This window comes from Mytilus edulis, chromosome 13 (genome assembly GCF_963676685.1).
Source record: "Mytilus edulis chromosome 13, xbMytEdul2.2, whole genome shotgun sequence".
In the NCBI taxonomy this organism is placed as follows: domain Eukaryota; kingdom Metazoa; phylum Mollusca; class Bivalvia; order Mytilida; family Mytilidae; genus Mytilus; species Mytilus edulis.
Genome location: NC_092356.1, coordinates 55048786 through 55067898, shown reverse-complemented (window position 1 = coordinate 55067898; position 19113 = coordinate 55048786). Strand labels below are relative to the sequence as shown.

The window sequence follows — 19113 nt, the reverse complement described above, 5'->3', positions numbered from 1 at the left end:
TAACAGTTTGTTATTGGGAAGATTATAAAAAACGGCTTTCGGCATTAGTAGAGTAAACACACAAATACAATTGGATGTGTGCAAAGAGCCATTAACAGACGATGTTATACTTAGGCTAGATATTTTGGACACACTGAGCGCAGTGATAAACCTGAGTACTCCCACAATTACCATCAACAATAAAGTGATAAATTCGGCATTTGTTAACAGTGGAAACGAGATTTCAACTCAGCGAGTTTGCATTAAACGAACCATCACAGTTCCGCCAAACTCAAAAATGACTGTTACAAATAAAACTAATAAAATTGCTGGCCAGGATTGCATTTTAGGACCATGCTCGCAGAATATTTGCGAATTTGTTTCGCACGTAGTTGGAAAAGGAAATAGTTACCCCTTAACCGTTTTAAGTGATGGAACTCGCGTAATCCCCCTGAGGAAAGGTACAACTATTGATAACACAGAATAATTTGACGATGAAGTGGGTACGGCAGATGAAAACCCGATGAGTGACGTACGACGTGACATTGAAATGACACGAGACAAGGTGCCCTCGGCATTGCCTCAAAGTTCAGACGAGTTACCTACTATTCCACCACATTTAACCGACCTATATTAATGTTCAATCGACTCGTTTCAATCTATTTCATTCCAACCATGAAAACCGGAAGCGTTTAAAGAAAAATTACAATAACATGTAACATATTGATTAACATTTTGAATTTCACTATTTGTTTTTGTATATGTAGCCATATTTCCAAATGTATGTGTTATAGAAATAACCAAATTATTTTTGTATATTTTAAAATTAATTGAAAACAAAGTCAAAAACATGAAGTCCATTTTTAAAAAATCATTACTTTAATTTCCGAAATTATATAGAATACCTTTAGGACAATCTTGGTATTTATACCGTTTTTCCGCCATCTTGAAAATGGCAGCCATATTGGATTTTTCAGAGTGGAGCCATAGCTTAAATCATAAGGTAAATAACCAAAAACTACTATGCAAAGTGTCATGCTTTCCTTATCAAGTGAGCAATTCTGCTCTATATCTGCACCAATCGGACGGACTGTACATTTTGAATATATACCTTCACGCCTGGAGTTCGGTTTTTTTGTTAAACTTTTTTTTATATTGCATTCTTATTAGCCCAAAATATTATTAAGATAGATCATAAGTATATACTTTTTAAGATTTTCTTTAACTTTGCCAAAAGGAAGATTTTATTATTCTTTTTTCAAAGTCGTTGAAAATTGCCTAAATTTGGTTAAATTATTCATGAAAAAACACATGTGTGTGCATAAACAAAATCTATGAAATAGAATTTTAAAAACCTCTTACTTGTACGACAGTCACATGAATCTTCATTTTATTGACAGCGATGTGTGAACAAAACAACAAACAAAACTGATAAAAATGTCAAAATAGGGATACAGAATTAAGTCAACATGGTGTTACAATCTTGATCACTACAAAAATAAACAAATATGTCAACAAAGAACAACAAGAAGGCATATAGACAAAGTACCTTAGCAAAAATGAAAGACAAGAATACAAAAATTACCATAGCTCAATATCAAAATGACGGGATCCATAAGTACCGAGCCACGTCAAATGGATATTATCAAAAATAGACTGTACAGTAAAAGTAATAATTTACTAAGAAAAAATGAAAGAATACTGTAACACGTTATTAAGCTGATAAACAACAATAGCACCTTGAATGTATACTTCAATACAATTATGTATTATTTGTAAAGTTGATAGGGAATAATTATCAACAAGGCCTAAGTATTAAAATTTTCAAATAAACTTTTATCAAAAAAGGACGAGCGATTATTTGACTTACCCCTGGTTCACCAACTTCCTGCTCAGACACTGGTGACATTTTACAAAGTCTGAGTAGCAGATGCAAGCTCTTAAATACCAAATGAATTGGGTTATGCAGGTAAAGATGGTATATTAATACTAAAGTAGGGGGAAATTGAGGATTTAAAAATTGAAATTGTTTCGTATGTCATAACTTCTGGTACTGAGACGACCACTTATGTCCAATTCGAGGTATAAGTTTTAAAATGAGGCAGAAGAAGACGGGTCAGATGCTTCTTAACTTTATAGTTCTGGGGAAATATTAAGGAACCGAATCAGAAAAGTTTGAATTAGTGATGGAAAGAACATCATCGACAAATCTGGATGTGATATAATACAAAATGAATAGTAAGTCTCAACAGTTCCATTTCCAAGCCTGTAATTGTCATTTTCTCCCTCTAAAATACGAATTTAAAGTCTTTGTTTTCAAAATAGTTTTAATACTCTCCTCTCCTGGTCAAAATCCGTTTCATTGTGCAATAAAAGAATATGGAAATATTGAAAGAGCAAATGAGTCCCGAGTTCAATAAAGTAAATTTAATCAACTATAATAGACAATCTTATACGTACTGCCTTCCACAATAGAAAAACCTATTTCGTAAAGTCGGCTAAAAAAGCGCCAACATGAAAATATGAAACAATTCGATTACAAAAACTAACTGCCTGATTAAAAACAATAATTCACAAAACACACATTGCAGACATTAACCAACAACAACCACTGAACTACATGTTTCAAACTTGGGACAGGTACAAAAATGTACGTTAAAATGTGGCGTGATATAATATCTTTGCGAGCGCTCAACACCGTTCCCTAACCTTGGAAAAATGGTTTTTCAGTACAACACAAGAACAAACTGTAAAAAATCAATAGCAAATTAAATATACCTTATCTTAAAAGATCGGTTCCAGAAAAAAAGGTCTTACAAAAAAACTAAACTCCCAAGATAAATTCGAAATAGGGGGAAATACCATCAACACTGACAAATTAAAGAGGGGGGAAATACCATAAACACTGACAAATTAAAAGGGGGAAATACCATAAACACTGACAAATTAAAAGTTATCAACAAACGCGACGAGTGAAAAACAGCTGTTATATTTCTGACTAGGTACACGCATATTACGAAGAAAATGGTCGTTTAAACCTGGTTTTATAGCTAGCTAAAGCCCAACTTGTATGACAGTTAAAGTTCCGTTATATTGACAAAATTGGGAAACGAACTCTTTCATGACTTGACCTGTTTAACGATATTGCTCTCTATAATTGGGGAACAAACTCTTACATAACATGGCCTGTTTGTAGATATTGCTTTCTACAATAGGTGAAAAAACTCGTACATAAAATGGCCTGTTTGTAAATATTGTTTTCTACAATTGGGGAACAAACTCTAACATGGCCTGTTTGTAGTTAATACTATCTACAATTGGGGAACCAAACTCTAACATGACATGGCCTATTTGAAGATATTGCTTTCTACAATTGGGGAACAAAATTTAACATGGCATGGTCTGTTTGTAGATATTGCTTTCTACAATAGGTGAAAAAACTCGTACATAAAATGGCCTGTTTGTAGATATTGTTTTCTACAATTGGGGAACAAACTCTAACATGGCCTGTTTGTAGTTAATACTATCTACAATTGGGGAACCAAACTCTAACATGACATGTCCTATTTGTAGATATTGCTTTCTACAATTGGGGAACAAACTTTAACATGACATGGCCTGTTCGTTGATATTGGTCTCTATAATTGGTGAAAAAAACTCGTACATAACATGGCCTATTGGCCTAACGTTACATGGCCTATTTGTAGATATTGCTTTCTACAATTGGGGAACAAACTCTAGCATGGCTTGGCCTGTTTGTAGACATTGGGGGAACAAACCCTAACATGACATTGCCTGTATGTAGATATTGGGGAACACACTCTAACATGACATAGCCTGTATGTAGATATTGGCGAACAAACCCAACCATGACATGGCCTGTTTGAAGACATTGGGGAACACACTCTAACATGACATGGCATGTATGTAGATATTGGGGAGCAAACCCTAACATGACATGGCCTATTTGTAAATATTTGGGAACATACCCTAACATGACATGGCCTATTTGAAGATTTTGGGAACAAACCCTAACATGACATGGCCTATTTGTAGATATTGGGGAACATACCCTAACATGACATGGCCTATTTGAAGATATAGGGGAACAAACCCTAACATGACATGGCCTATTTGTAGATATTGAGGAACACACTCTAACATGACATAGCCTGTATGTAGATATTGGCGAACAAACCCAACCATGACATGGCCTGTTTGAAGACATTGGGGAACACACTCTAACATGACATTGCCTGTATGTAGATATTGGGGAACAAACCTAACATGGCATGGCCTGTATTTAGATATTGGGGAATAAACCCTAAGATGACATGGCCTATTTGTAGATATTGGGATACAAAGCCTAACATGACATGGCCTATTTGTAGATATTGAGGAACACACTCTAACATGACATAGCCTGTATGTAGATATTGGCAAACAAACCCAACCATGACATGGCCTGTATGTAGATATTGGGGAACAAACCTAACATGGCATGGCCTGTATGTAGATATTGGGGAATAAACCCTAAGATGACATGGCCTGTTTGAAGACATTGCGGAACACACTCTTACATGACATAGCCTGTATATAGATATTGGGGAACAAACCCTAACATGACATGGCCTGTTTGTAGATATTGGGGAACAAACCCTAATATGACATGGCCTATTTGTAGATATTGGGGAACAAAACCTAACATGACATGGCCTGTTTGAAGACATTTGGGAGCACACTCTAACATGACATGGCCTGTATGTAGATATTGCTTCCGCGTCATAATGTGAAATATTTTAATTTAAACTGATATTACAAAAGAACACACGCACAGGTGTCCGTCCCTTACTGCATAAGAAAAGATCATTAAATATATGATTGTATTATTTGTGTGAATGAATGACCGGTATCAGTCAAGCCATTAATGTAATACGATAATTGAGATTATTATCAAAATCAAAATGTGATTCAATAAAATGGAAAGAAAAAAGGTAACAGTTCATTTTGCACACAAAAGTATCCTTAACTTTTAATGAACCCTGATTTTGTTAATGTAAAGTAATATGATACCAGCAGCGTTAAGTATAGTATTTAAATTTGAGGGTGGGACGTTACGAAAACATTTTGATAACACCTTTTACACGGATTCAGTTCACCTAGAGGTAGGTCGAAGTACTGTTTTAAATGATAGTATATTTTATGTTATTGTTAAAGCTTTTAATCCATTTGTGTTTAATAAGAACATTTTAAACTGCTTAAAAAACTAGTGCAATGATTAGAAAAACATTCTTTAATTAGAATAATGCATTCTTTGATTGTTTTTCATGTTAAATCTGTTTTTGTTTTTTATAATTCTACCTGAAGCTTTTGAATATTTTATACTTTTGGGAGGAAAAGAGAAAGAACGAACCGAGTAAATTTGTATAAAATTAAACACTGTGTCGCAGGTTCACGCGTCTTATTTTTCCATTATTAAAGAGCATTAATTCAGCATGCGATATATATTTACTATTTATCTAATATCATAATTGAAATATTAGTAAAATAATTAGACAAATATGTCATGACACAGAAACTGTAAAGAGTGTGACCAGAATATCTTGCAGCGAGGTGATTACGGTGACCGAGAATTGATACATACGCTAAGGCGATATTCTATTACTTTATAGAGAATAGAAAATATTTATTTGTGCAAACAAGTTTGCATAAAATGTTTAAGGCAAAAATGACAATAGGATCTTAACATCTAATATTTAAATGACTTTTGTATATCGTAATAGTACAATACTGGGTCATAGTAATAGTATACATGTGAAACGATCCAAACATTATCTCATTCTGCACAAAAGCTAGTTTAGGTTCATGGCCGTTTTCGGCAGGAAAAATATTAAGGTGGCACGGTAGTATTTGCATTCCAGAATTTAGGTTGCTCTTTTGTGTACCCTACTTAGGTAAATGTATCTAAACAGTGTGATTGGACAAAAAATACAGTATCAACTGAACATACTTTCCCAAACTGAGGGATGAATCAGGTGTAGAAAAATATGAAATAATTTTACATACAGATGAAAATGAATGTTTGAGATTTTTTTTTAATTTTGTATTCACTGCACCATAAAAGACCTAAAAGTACTAGTGGCCTTAGGTTTTTGAAAATAGCAAAAAAAGTAAACGGTCATGATACATATTTAAATTCTTTCTGAATAGTAAAATGAAAGTACTTCAGTTAACTGTGAATTTAGAATTTTTTGCAGTGTTAGAAAGTGGTCAAAATTCTAAAAAGGCTATCATTATCTCTTATGGGCCAGGAAATACTACCGTGCCACCATAAACCGCAACCATAGTTTAGTTTAAACATATTTATTTATAGTGGATTGGGAACAAGTTATTGAAACTTATATTAATCCCTCTTCACTTTGCGGGTGCGAGTGGTACCTTGAAGCGGCATTAGCCTGCTCTTTTTCGAAATCTACAAGGGTGTCTTTTACGTGCAAAAGATATGGCTCTCTCTCAACACGGGTCAACCATTTATCGTCCTCTTCGACGTTTAAACCCGTTCAGTAGTAAAGCATATACTAGTATATATCTAGCGTTATAACTATTTTTTTTAGTTTGACCACAACCAACCCTTATAAAACTTCCAAGTCATAAAACTTAAATTTGATATAAGATATAAGAAATGTTTGCGTTATTTGCGTTATTTCGTAAAATGATAATGATCTTTTCACACGTACCATCTAAGGCGCGTATTTGTTCTAACATTATTTTAGTGCCGATTTGTACAAACATCGTTGTTGATGTGGTATGATTGCCAATGTAACAACTCTCCAGCAAAGACCAAATGACAAAGAAATTAACAAATACAGGTCACCGTACAATGAGTAAAACCAATACCGCATAGCTATAAAAGACCCCAAAATGACAACTGTAATTCAATTCAAACGGGAAATGTTTCGACCTGTTGTATGCACAAAACCAGGAATACGTTTAAAAACTCCTTAAAAAAAACCCAAACTCAAAGTCTCATCTTATACAGACATTAAATAAACCCGCCGGAAACGCAGTAAATCAAATACCAAATACCAAAGAGCATTAAAAGCGAAAGCACCATAAAGTAAACATCATCAGTAGGCAATATAACATTTAACTTTTTCAAGAGATAAAAAAGGAGGAGGAAAAAATCTTTTAGTAGCGAAGGACTTTGAACTCAGTAGCATCACTTTGTTTAATGTTTTAGGAAAGATAACCTCACTAAGTACATAAAAAATTTGCTGCGTAGTTGAAACAGTGTCAATATACAATTGAAAGAGCAAAAGTTCAAAGGAGACATTGCAATTGTCCTGCTGATACATGTACGGGAACAGTTAAAAGATAGCTAATTCAATTGGTTACAGTTGATCTTGAATAAATATGATGACATACTACTTTGTAATTGACAATAATTACATTAAAGTATGCTTCATTATAATAAGTTATTCTGATTGGAAAAACTGAGATCTCGCGTTATTCCTTAAACATTTTCCTTACACAATAAAAGTTATCATTGATGATGACACGAGGTCCCACAATAAAGTGCACATTTTAATTAAAAAAAAAATGATAAAAATCGTGTTTTCATGATCCTGGCTATAAAATGTAATTTTTAGTATTGAATGCTTCTTTTTGTAACTTCATAGGGTTGTAAACGCGTATTTTTAGAACGAAGCGCTTCATACAAAATTTACTTCGGTCAACGCTTTTACACCGCCAATGAAGTTACAAAAAAGAAGCATTCAATTCTTAAATAAATCTTATACTTATAGCATATATATATATATATATATATATATATATCATCACACACCACAGATGTTTTATTAACGAGTTAAAAGCAATTTTAGAAATGTATATTGTTGTGAAATGTTTTGTTTTTGTTTATCCATGCTAGTACTACATTGATATGCAATAAGATATTGTATTTAATGGCATTGATATGTTACATTTGTCACCAAATTATCACAGATTTTCAAAGTAGACTTTCAGACCTCTCTGAAAGTGTTTTAAATTACATTAATCTGGAAAAAAAATTTCAAATAAAGACCTGTTGCTTTTTCGTCCTGTTTTTGATCATGTAAAATGACATTCAATTTTCTGGTAAAAAGGATGGAAGTAAACCTTCTTCTGTGCGTTGTATAAAATCGCATCTGGTTGTACGTATTCTGACATGCATTACTGTGTAAAAAGAAATCTAAAATGCAATCACCAATATTTGAATGAAGAACGGCATGGTTTCAAACGATGATTTTATCATGTTACTAGTAATAAATTAATCTATTATTTGTGATTTTACATTTTGCATAATCGGATGTGGTATATTTTTAAATTTTGTTTGTGATTGTGCTAATTTTTTTGTAATCTGTAATCTAGAAAAAGGCAGGTACGGGGATGTTTGTCAATGGGAAAGCAACCTAACAACCTAACGACACATATATACGTATTTGATATAACCAAACTATATCTAGAGGTGAACACGCACTCTTTTCATTGGCATTGCTTCACATTTTGTCATCATATTCTATTACAGAAAGACCATATGCATGTTCACATTATTCCAATACAATTTGTCTTGTACGAAATAAAACTTTATTTTTCACTCCTAAATTATCCTAAAGCAAAGATGACGGTTTATTACATATGTTGGTTACATCGAAATAATCAGTGTATGTTCCCTGATGTCATACGCTATTATCACTAAAATTTTCAATGGGAATTTCTCCTACATTAAATTTTTGTTACATCAAAATAATTTAATTTCCCTGATGTTAAACACCATTATCACTTACATTTTCAATGGGAATTTCTCCTACATTACCTTTGTATTAACCTGATACAAGTACCCTTTGTTAGAAAGGATGATTCATATGGTGTAGCTTCACTTTATTGTGGTTAGCTTAGAAAGAAATCTCTTTGTGTATAGGGAAGTATTGGGCAATAACCTTAAAGAAATTACCAAATCACAAGTTGATTAGTGCCTCATTCAAACAACACAGTTTGACAGAACATAATCAATAAATCAATATACAGTGAAACCGGTTTAAACCAAACCTCTTCGGGACTTAAGACTTTGTTCGGTTTTGGCCGATGTTCGGTTTTATCAGGTTCATAACGCATACAATTGGATGTGAAGGTGCTTAAGAACATGTTTGGTTTATACAGGTTTTCTGTTTATGCAGGATTCGGTTTAATCAGGTTTCACTGTAATTTTTCTCTTTCTTATTTTGACAATATATTTAAAAAAAATCAAATATTTTACTTGTAAATATGACAATTGATAGAGTCCTTCACAGTATGTTTGTACTTTTGTATTTCTCTTAACCCCGAAGTTGTGAATATCATGAATGAAATCTAAATTACAAAATCTGCATTTACAATCGTATCTCAAGTGAGACAAGATTACCTATTCTTTGACATAAAATAGTGTCTGAATGGAAAGTAAAATTTCTATACATTAATGTTTACTGGTCATTTAAAAACGGCCGCAATCTACGTAGGGTGTCATATATCTGTTATGATATTTGAAACGAGTAACTTTGAAAAGCTAACTCCAGATTTGACGTCGCCAGGCGCTAGGACTAAATGGCTGATAAAGAGTCTAATTAATATAAATCTACTGCTGCTGTAATTCTATAAACTGACCCCTTTATCATATGTATTTAATTCTACAGTTGAGCCCGACAGTCAACATAACATGAGCCTCTATAGAAGATAACTGTTCACCTCTTGGTCGTCTGATGCGGTGTTTTTTGTCCGCAATTTGCTTATGTCCGCTTTTATTAATCTGTAATTGATAAAAAAAAGGGGGTCGTATACTAGTATATCTTTTTGCTGGATAAGACCAAAATACATATATTTCATTGTGTGTATCAAGTATGTCATCATTTACATTAACCTTAGTGAGTAAGTACGAACCTATTACACATAGGTCTGAATATATTCAGGATAATATAAAGTCGTAAATCAAAGCAATGAACAGATAAGACCATAGGCCAAACAGAATGTTATCAGGTCTTGTTTCTGTGCTAACAGTTACTGCTTTTGTGTAAATTAATTCCTTTGACCCCGACTTTGTTTATTCGCATTTGTTAATAATAAATATAAAACCATATCAAGGCCGTTTATGGACAGGTCATCTTTCTTTCGTAAGTTATACATATGATAATTAAAAGCAATTTAATCGATAGTTAAAGAAACTTAATTATATATATAAAATATTTAGACGAACAAATATACTCAAAACCACATATACCACGGTCCAACTAGCTAGTTAAACTGCTTGATTTTTGACGGAGATTTTCGTCTTTACTTTTATTGATACCTGTATGGACATTGACGAACTTTTACATACAAATATAAATAAAAGTGTTGTTGAATAACCGGTTGGTGAACAGAAATAAACGATTTTCCGACTGATAAATATAGATTCTACCATCGAGTGTAATACGATATTTATCCACTCGAGACAGTTAAATTTTCAAATTTAAAACGCGAGGCTTGCCCGGGCGTTTTAAATATTTAAAATTTAACTGTCGAGAGGGGATATTACGAGATTTGGTGGTGGAATCTGTTTCTCTAATGATTTTCTAACATTATGCAGGCAAACTTATTCCTTCTTTTCGAATGATCTGCAAAAAGATGTGTTCTTTTTATGTGACGTCATCAGGCATGGTCGCCTTTTTTCATGCCGTCACAATAGGAATTTCAGAGGAAAGTAAGAAAATTCGACGTCATAATCGGATTTTAACCAATGAAGTACTGAGATCAAACGAACCACACGTTGATTTTGAAATTTGTTTTTTATGCAATGGGTGCAGAAAGGGATAAATTGACGAAGACTTAGAGAAATATATATATGATGTTTATATATCTCAACTTGTACGATTCGCTCGTGTATGTAACAATGTATTAGATTTTAGCGAGAGAAATTTATGTATTACTGAAAAATTATTACACCAGGGTTTTCGATATCACAAACTGGTCAAAACATTTACTAAATTTTATCACCGGTATAAGGAAATAATTCGTAAATATAACTCAACATGCAGACATCTTATACGTTCAGGTATTTCACATCCAAAATTTTATGGAAATATTCTTTATAAAGCACAAAAATGTCAGTATTCTCCTCAGAAACTAACAAAACCTTTAAATAGACTTATTAAAAGGGGATATAGTTACGATACTGTTGTCAGGTCATTAAAGATTGCATATTTTGACTTTAACATTGATTCACTGATAGGGTCTTTGCATCGGAACTAAACACATTTATTTCTAAAAAAACAGTTGTTGGCATGACACGGGTTATGTTCTTCTCATATATTTTATGATAGTATGATACTAAACCCCTAACGGGAGGGATTGTACCTGATATTCATATGATGAAGACATAATCTTTCAATCAGTTTAATTGAGGTCTGGAGCTGGCATGTCAGTTAACTGCTAGTAGTCTGTTGTTATTTATGTATTATTGTCATTTTATTTATTTTCTTTTGTTACATCTTTTGACATCAGACTCGGACTTCTCTTGAACTGAATTTTAATGTGCGTATTGTTATTCTTTTACTTTTCTACATTGGCTAGAGGTATAGGGGGAGGGTTGAGATCTCATAAACATGTTTAACCCCGCCGCAATTTTGCGCCTGTCCCAAGTCAGGAGCCTCTGGCCTTTGTTAGTCTTGTATGATTTTAATTTTTAGTTTCTTGTGTATAATTCGGAGTTTAGTATGACGTCCATTATCACTGTACTATTATGCATATTTTAGGGGCCAGCTGAAGGACACCTACGGGTGCGGGAATTCTCGCTACATTGAAGACCCATTGGTTGCCTTCGGCTGTTGTTTGCTCTATGGTCGGGTGGTTGTCGCTTTGACATATTCACCATTTCCTTTCTCAATTTTATATGAGACAATATCTGAAAAAGTCTAATTTCCATGTCCCGCACTTCACCAGCAATTATTTTTTTATTCAACCATCTTTTTTGAAAATTTTAAGTGTAAGTATAAACTAAATTATATAATGCACCATGGCCTGCCAATTACACACTCATTCTTATATTTCTTCCAATAAAATATTGTAATTTAAATGTTCAACCCCCCTAAAATCATGTTGTCCCCTGTGTTTTTTTGAAAACTAAATCATTCAAATAATATACAAATTAATTAAACAGGCGTCCGATTCTCACATATATGATATATTATATAATAAACTTGCCCCTAATTTGTCTTTTTATATTATAACTATAGCATGTAATAAAATTTTGCAAATAATAAGAGGAAAAAAATTTGTCCCCAGGGGTGATTTCCCTCCTGTTACCACTGGGGTTTTTTTTACCTGTGGAAACGTTTACAAGACCAAGAGTTATTTTCCCATTATGTATTGTGAAGAGCATCATTCCCTGAATGTATTAGTACAAAGAAATAGTTGGAAAGGCGGCCAGGTTTGAAAATTCAAGCCCATCCAAGGTAAGAATTTATAGAAAAATACTTATTGGTGTTCTATCCTGTTATAGCCTTTTTTTACACTTTCTGAGAATATTTTTAAGTGTGCACCACACCATTAAGTGTGTTTTTATATCATCTTTTTAAAAGTTATATGTCACAGGAAATACACTTACATTTAATGTGATAAAAAGGACAAAAACTATCGCGTAATTCCTTTCTGTTACGTTCTGTCATGTTACCTGATCAAAAGTAACAGCATTACGATCATCAGTAACAGGAAGGATGTTCAAGACAATTTCACTTAAGAATCGAACAGTTTATATACTATATGCCAACCATTTCATTTAATATAAGTTATCACCCCCATATCAAATAAATTTCAAAATAATATACAGTATATTGAATAAAAATAGGTTTTTTGCTTTTGATAACAGCAGAGAACATTGTGCAATTCTAGTATAGTAGATAGTAACAGAAAGGAATTTATTTTAGAATTTTTCATTACCTGGGCAGATTTTTCATCTTGCAAATACAGTTTCAAAGGATAAATGACATTGTTTGATGTTATCTTCCAATTGTGACCAATCTAGAATGATTTATTTTTCTTTAACTTTAAAATAAAGCAGAAAAATCCTTTCTGTTACCAACTCTGTCCTGTTACCGTTGTCCTGTTACTCAAGATTCTTTCATGTTACCGACATATCTGACTATATTTAAGTATATTTCTAAACTATTTGTATTGCAAATGCTAAAATCAATAATTGGCATTTGATAAACTATTGCAGGATATACTAGTAAACCACAAATAGTGTCTTAAATTTATTCCTTATTCTCATTAGAAACTTTTTAAAATTGATTCACTTTGGTAACAGGAAAGAACTGGATTTTTTTTGTACCATATTTTAAATTGCCATTGTTTCCTTATTAAACAAGTATTTGAATTACAGACAACAGTTCCTAGATCCCCAATGTGCATGTGTTCTTCGATTTGTGCTATTAAAATACCGGGTCTAAAGATTTTTTTTTGGTTTTTTCTTATTGCCAAAAACTAGACTTTTTCAGATATTGTCTCATATATATTTGACATATGACATCGTTTGTCAACTTAAATATGGTTATTTCAACATGAATATAACCGAAGATAATCATGCTCATTTTTAAAGAGCGAAATTACGCAAAAGCTTGCACACTTACAAATGTATGTAAAAGTTGGCTGAATAGCGTTAAGATGTAGTTATCTATATGAAGGTCATGTGGTGCTATAACTCTTCAATACTGGGATAAATACTATATAATTACTGTCTTTTGATCAGGTAAATATATGTATTTATCATATACTTAGCATTAATATGATAGCTTTTGCATATGTGTAACGAACGGAAGTACACAAGCCATAATTTCCCACCCAGGCTGATAACCCATATCAGCCCGGTCTGATAACCCATATCAGGGGCGTCTCGTGCAAAAACCCATAACAGTGCTTCTCGTGCAAGTTACTTCCGGTGTTTCCGGTATCGGTTGTTTATTTTTCCATTGTGACGTCAGATATTGATGACGACGTCAAAATTTACGGGAACTTTTGTGGGGATAGTTTAGTACTTGCTAACAAATGCCATTGGCAATTATGAATCATTTTATAGTACAACAAACATGGAGTAATAATGATCATGAAACTCTTCCAAATATTCAATGTTTCAAAATGCCTCTATAGGAAATGTTACCATACAATGTACATATATATGGAGGTAGTGATGCTGTTAGTTGACAATTATAGTAGGCCTATATTGAATTTATAACTTAACTTCTTAATAAAGGTTTTGACTGTTTTAGTTGTTGCATTTGTTTTTTTTCCTTACATAAAACTATTGTCGGAAGTATATGATAAAGCGATTAATACATGGCCTTTTCCATATCAGCCTGGGTATCATCCCTCGACCCATATCAGCGCCTCGACTCCGTCTCGGGCTGATATGGGGGTCTCGGGATGATACCCAGGCTGATATGGAAAAGGCCATGTATTAATCTCTATTTATTCAATTAATTTCATTGTAATACAAATGGTAAGAAATGTAATATCAATGATACCGGAGTCCAAATTAAATAAATTCGAAGACCACAGCACGAGAGAAAACAAGTACGAGGAACTACAGTACTTTGAATGAGTAATTGTACCTCATATTCAGTATGACTTTATCCCGGTTGTTTTCTAGTGTAATATTCATATCTCCCGGTTGTTTTCTAGTGTAATATATATCTCCCGGTTGATACGATATTCAATAGCTTGCGTTTCAGCTAGTATGATGAGTTTATTTCCTTACAGAATTTTCATAACACTAGGGTTCTAAGTTGTCAAATTGAAGACACCCCTTCGAACATCTTAAGGTCTCAAACAAGGGCTCGTTGACTGTATGGCATATCTGTCGCACAAATGACGACGGATGTTTTCCGCCGATTGTTTCAACTGTCGTCATCAAAATTCCTTCCTCCTTTCCTTGACTTCCATGACATCTCAGATTTAGACTCACCACCGAATATGTACTTACATATTAAGCAAGACCAAGGATATTAAAATGTGAAACATGATCGGGTTACCCTCCAAGATTACATGAGATAATTAAGTTTAAGTTTTGTTTAAAAGTCCACCTTATTGCTCTTGCCTAAGTTTAAATGTTGCTCTTAATTACCGAAAGAAAAGATAGTAATTGATTTATTCCATATTCCGACGGAAGAAAATATATTCAATGACAAACTTATACCAAAACAAATTTTACATAAAACATTTTACTATAACGTTGCATGTAAAAGCTCGTGACGTTTAGCGTGGTGAATAACACTTTCTCAGGTGAATATGCTTTTTTATTCAAAATCCAATTCATATAGAGAAACCTTCTAAAATAATACCAATATGGAATAATTCATAATATTCATTGTAGTTGGACATTATATATCCCCATTGTTATATAAACTACTTTTAGTATTAAAGATTCCAAAAAAACCATATGACTTCAAGGCGAATTTTCACGCTGTTTATATATACAAATAATATTATACCAAAACTCTGTGAAAAGAAAGGGTCAAATAGACATAAACGTAACAACCATGGGGTGTACGGACTACACGCAACATCTATGGTGTACGAACTAAACGCAACAACCACGGTGTACGGACTAAACGCAACAACTATGGTGTACGGACCAAACGCAACAACCATGGTGTACGGACTAAACGCAACAAACACGGTGTATGGATTAAACGCAACAACCATGGTGTGCGGACTAAACGCAACAACTATGGCGTACGGACTAAACGCAACAACTATAGTGTACGGACTAAACGCAATAACCATGGTGTACGGACTGAACGCAACAACTATGGTGTACGGACTAAACGCAACAACCATGGTGTACGGACGAAACGCAACAACTATGGTTTACGGACTGAACGCAACAACCATGGTGTACGGCCTAAACGCAACAACTATTGCGTACGGAATTAACGACACATATGTAGTGTACGGACCAGCAAAAGCAAAATTAATCGAGGGATTAACACAATCATGCTTATCTATAAAACCATAATTTCCACTCCTTCTGAAAGTGGTTACAACCTCTCCCCACCAACAACATAAAGGTACAAACGTAAGCTCAGTTTGCTTTGCACTAGACAACCCTTGTTTTAGTTATCAAAGCATGATTGTGACGAATCAAACTTAATAAAGACATAGTTATAACTGAGGAAGAGAGGACTTTAATGTTGACGACAGGTCTGCCATAACTATTTTTCTGAGGACCCTAAACGACGAAGTTGCTATTTTGTTAAAAGAGTTCGCTTCTCAGTCTCAGTTTCAAAATAATGAGCTTTTCAAAACACTAGTTTATATTGATAGGGGATTAATAAAGGAATCAAAAGAGTAAAACAAATCTAGGTCAATGTGTTTTTGTTTTCGAGTTATAAGCCATTGAAATTTTGGCGGGAAAATGTTCTCTCTTGACTTTTCATAGCTTAATCACTGACATGTCTAAGTTCTTAAAAACTATATAAAAAAAAATTAAAATGTTATAAGACTTTCACAGATGGCTTATCATTATACATGCAAAAGATTTATCAAAAGGAAAATGGGGGTCAATGGGCAAATTTTGGAGGCATTCTAATGGATGAAACCAGAGGATTCCAAAAATCTGACTAAAATTTCAAAACATGACAAGCGAACATCCTTAAGACACCTGTCGGGTGTTCAAAACATTCATTGAATAATCTTAACTCGAGAGTCCTTATGATTTTGTGGATTCGTGTCCTATCTCAAGGTGCGTTAGATTTTTTTCTGCAGTTCAAATTATGTATGTTACTTTAAAGCTGTGTAATGTTTTAAATGCTTCACCCGAACGATGCACGATTTGTTTGTTATTTTTGTTGTTTGTTAGACATATATCTTATAGAAATGTAGCTGAAACCGGATGTTTTACTTAAATTAAGTTTAAAGAAATAAAATTTAAAAACATTTGTGTTATTTATTTTGACATATTAGAATTCATACGTAAAAAAGTGCATATAAAATTACAATCATATTCATTTCATTGATTTAGTCCTGGCAGACTGATAAATTCATGCACAAACACATTCAAAAGTACTTTCGATTGCATGTGTTTGTGCATGAATTTATCAATCAAGGACATATATGGACATATGATTGTAATTCTGCCCTTACATCTCTTATAAAGAAGAAAGATAGTAGTATTGTCAAATACGGTCATATTTTATCGTTATCTTTTAACAGTAATTCATTATTTGTCAGTTTCACGGAGTATACATACACATTTGAATAGAGATAGTATAATTGAAAGTATTTACAACAGCGGTATTTCTTAATAAACAATATGGAGATCAATATATCTAATTTATGTGCATGTTCATTTACACATTATGTTATTGTGAAAGGTAATTTATACCCTTTTACCAGCCAGAGGGTTACCTAATATGTAAATCAGACTTTATATGCATATATTGCATCATATGGCTTAAACGACATTTTAATGCAAAGTAAACTGTAAAGTTTGAATATAAATATATTGTACTCTTTTCATTGAATTTGATTTGTTTCAATAAAAATTGCTGTTGAAGGTAATACTTATCTTTTGGAAATGTTTTATATGTTCACTTGCCAGTATATTTCGAATTAATTTATAATATCACGTTTTGAAGAGAAGTCTCAAACAGTGGTCAAAATCGTTTATAAAGGGCACAAAAAGGAGGTTGGATATGTCCATGGAAAAGTACTAGTTTGTAGATAATAGTTTATTCGATGCAACTCTTCTTTTTACATTCGGAAAATATGATATATGATAAAACAAAGCATGTGTTGAGCGCATGGTAATCCTACCATACATTTTATGACCTTTGGTCGGCAAAATTGCTATTGTACTATCGGTTCTCAATGTATCCCCAACCCAGTTGTTCGTGCTTTTGTATTGTCTTGACGGGTCAAGTATTATTTTACTGAGAGCAACTACTTGCGCTAGAGTCAGAATAAGGTTGTCCAGTTAAATCTTAAAATAAACTGTTTACTAGTGACTAGAATGAAAGAACCCACTCAGTTTGTCGATATTGACGTACCAATCAGGGCTCATAACATATTTCTTCCTACAAACCATGCACGTTTACATGTGTACCAGTATTAAGACAGGGACACAGTTTTGAACGACTATCCCTCGACGTGTTCGTTCAATAACAACTTTTTAGTAGACTGATAGTATAATATAAAAGATGTTATTCCTAAATTAACATAAAACGATAAAACTGATAAGTTAATATAAAAGATGTTAGTATTAAAGTAACGTAAAAAGATACAAAAGATTTTTCGTTTGTACCTGTAAATGTACTACACTATAAATTACTACGATGAATAAGTATATGCTTGTTTACTTTGTAAATAACTATTATTCTTATTTAAATAAGTATCACGTTTACAGGGCCATAAATTTTACGCATTGAAAAAATACAATGAATATATTATATGGCGGATAGACATTTTATTAACAAATTAAAACAAAAATAAGCCGCATATATATATATAGTTAAGCCACCTGTACCCTGACCCTTTTCCAGTTAAAAAGAAAGGACACTAAGTAGAGACAAAGATATAACTTAACAAAACAAGTTAATATATATTTTTGGCGAATTTGGTGTTGATGTAAAATTTAACTTTTTTTAGACTCTGAGCCGATTACTAGTTGTTATTGACGTTGAACTAGCTTCAAGGGACTGCGAGCGAGTACTCTCACGTGCAGAGGCGGATTTATGGAGGGGGCCCGGGCCCCACCTTTTTGAGGAAAAATTTGGTTGCTTATATAGGAAATCAGTGAAGCGGGGCTGGAGCAGGCCCCCTCTTAGGCAGTCAGTGGGCCCGCACTTATGAAAATTTCTGGATCCGCCACTGAGATCTGTACTTGATGTCCTTTTGTTGTGGGAATGTTTAAGTACCCTTCCACGTCCACTCTGTATTTTTGGTAGATATATTTCTATTTGTTTCCCTCTGAAGAGTTAAGGCTTTTTAAACTGATTTTGATAGTTTGTTCCTATGGTGTACTGTTACAAGACTGTCCCATGTTACGGAAGGGTTGAGCGCTCAAAAACATGTTTATACCCGCCATGTTCTTTG

The 19113-nt window shown here is 33.3% G+C and overlaps 1 protein-coding gene across 4 annotated transcripts in view; it reads left to right on the top strand.

Moving 5' to 3' along the window:
* The first annotated feature begins 4781 nt into the window (after positions 1-4781).
* Positions 4782-19113, top strand: part of LOC139500688 (neprilysin-1-like) — a 49110-nt gene continuing 34778 nt past the window's right edge. The window contains exon 1 of one of the 4 annotated variants that reach the window (XM_071289486.1): positions 4782-5144. The gene's annotated coding sequence lies outside the window, so the exon portion shown is untranslated. The remainder of the gene's footprint in view (positions 5145-19113) is intronic. The other 3 variants (XM_071289484.1, XM_071289487.1, XM_071289489.1) reach the window with 3 other exon arrangements.